This window comes from Nicotiana attenuata, unplaced genomic scaffold, assembly GCF_001879085.1.
Source record: "Nicotiana attenuata strain UT unplaced genomic scaffold, NIATTr2, whole genome shotgun sequence".
NCBI classification, from domain to species: domain Eukaryota; kingdom Viridiplantae; phylum Streptophyta; class Magnoliopsida; order Solanales; family Solanaceae; genus Nicotiana; species Nicotiana attenuata.
In genome coordinates, this window is record NW_017672058.1 from 134,005 (window position 1) to 136,683 (window position 2,679).

Consider the following 2,679-nt stretch of genomic DNA (forward strand, 5'->3'; position numbering starts at 1 on the left):
GTATCAAAGAGCTCACTAATATCCCTTAGCCCACGGTGGGCGCCAAACTGTTTACCCTGGAATCCGGATAACAATTGAATTTATATGGGGTTTTAAGGATCCGTGAACTAAAAGATACAAAAGGTTTGGATTGAGGAAAATAAAAGATAAAGACTCAACAATTGCTGTTAAAGTAAATAATCGCAGAATATAATATTGCTTAGAACAATTGTGCTTGATAGCGTACAAGAATTGAGAGAGATGGTACTGTAGTGTAATGGTTTCCGATCCCCTCTTTATGGGGTCTTCTCCCCTTTTATACATTCTGATTAAGGGTAAAAATAAGGTAGGTAAATTAATTACATCGTGGATCCCTGTAATTACGCCTTAATGGCCTGAAGTGGTTGAGAAAATCACGTTTGGGCGAGATATCCGGCGACGCTTGGTTATCCGTTACGAGTCCGGCTTCCGACCTTGTGTGTTTCTCCATCCGGTGGTGACTCATATCGAGCTCTGCAACGGTCTCGAAATGACTCGACCTCGGTTGTTGACGTGGCCGTCGTTCTACCTTGCATCCAGGTCGGGTTCGATGGCCCCGACTTGCCCCGGACCGGACCCAACCCGGTCGGGCTCAAGCAAAAAAGGGTATCACCCAATACAAAAATGTGACAAGTTTAGCCCACGCACCACTCGTTCCAGCCATTGACTTCTCAATAGATAAATCATTTAATCATAAAATCACCAGAAATAATATTTAAAAGTTGTAGAAAAGTTTGATAAAAACTCCTAAACACGACAACAAACCTCAATAACAAAAAGTACATAAACGTCAACATTGAACTAAAAATTAACGAAAAGGATTGTCTGTGGTGCCTCAAGTCTCCAAATCTCAAGCCAATCCAAAATCTAAGATCCAATAAAAAGGGAAGGTGATCGTACAATGTAAGTCAAGTCCTCAAGCAAAGCACTATGATCTATTATTTCGTACGCAAAAAGATTATATATTTTGTCTCAACAAATTCTTCTCTCCATATGCTCCCTTGATTAATTTTTTCCCGTGATCAATTATATATCATATCTGAATGATTAGCTTGAAAAGACTTTATATATTTTGTCTCAAACAAATAATGTTGTAAGTATAAGTGATCAGTAAATTTTTTAGAACTTGGATAAGATATTTAGACATTAAAAGTTGATTTAGTCCAAATAAGTATTAAGATTCAATATTTCATCTGGAGCGAATGGAACACAGCTATAAGACACACTTAAGAAAAAGTCTAAGGAATGCACGACATATATAGTTTTATCACCAGCTACAAATATCCATATATACAAGATATATTAGCAAATACTACTTATCATATGAAATCAAATAAATGAACAACCAAAAAGTATTACATAAATCTCTACAGAAGTTACTCTAATGGAAAATAAAAGAAAATTTAGAAGAATATATGTATTAAATATTCATTGTTTGGCTAAAGTTCATACCTGCAATTTTCATTACACACATCGTACCAAAAAGTTAGGAGTATATAAAGAACGTAATAGTTCCTACTCAAACTGAATTCTATGAGCAAGCAACCCATTCCTATTCAAGTTTAGATTCCTACAGACGGAAGAGTATTTGTAGAATTCAAATTTTAGGTTATACAAAAATTCTAATATTACATTTACCCGATATCAAGTTAGTTATTTGAATGAATTATTTAATTTTGAAAGGGCAAACAGTCGGTCAATATTTCAGGGATATTTTAGTCGTTCAACATTTAACATAAAATATTCGTGCTTTTATAATAATAATAATAATAATAATATAATATAATATAATATAATATAGATAGATAGATAGATAGATAGATAGATAGATATAGATAGATATAAAGACAAAAAACACATGCAACAAAATATGAATAAGGAGGAAATCTAAGCTATATTATATACTTTGCTTGAAGAAATAAAAAGGACAGAAAAGAAAGAACAATGACAACCTAATTCGAGAATATGAGCAAGGAAGAAAGTCATTGTTAGCAGCGGATGAGCGGAAGTTATCAGTGTTCTGAAAAAGTGGAGAGAGGAGCTACTTTTAGGAGTAAGGTAAGGACCATTAGGAGTAGGGTTGCTTATCGGGCGGATTGGACGGTTATTTATTTTTAATGATTTGGCTTATCGGTTATCGGCTTTTAAATGTATTAATCTGTTAGCCACCCGATAAGATATCGGACGCATTGGTATTGGTTTAGCTCTTATCGGACGGTTATCGGGCGGTTTATCGGCCTAATTCAATCAAAATAAAATAAATTTAGTCTCTGTATGTTTAAATAGGTGGTCGACGTACTAAGAGGGACGAAGCAGAAGAGACACCGTGATGGGTAAATCATCTGTCTAGAATCTTATTTATGTTTATGCACATTGGCCTTAGTCCATGTGAAAGATTTTCAATTGGGCATTAGTTAAAAACTAAAGTGTTCGTACATTGCTTTTGAATTCTAGGATGCCTTAAAACCCAGGCAAAGTTGATGAAGCAGTGGTGTAACTGGTGTTGTATCTTGTTTCAGACAGCAAAGTGTGTCTTTTGTCACAGTTAGATGAATCCTTTTATTTGGCTTTCTTTTATTCTAATTCACTTTGATAGAGTACTGGAGGAAGAAGGGTTTTTTTCATTATTTAATATATACATGGATAAAAATAAATTATATA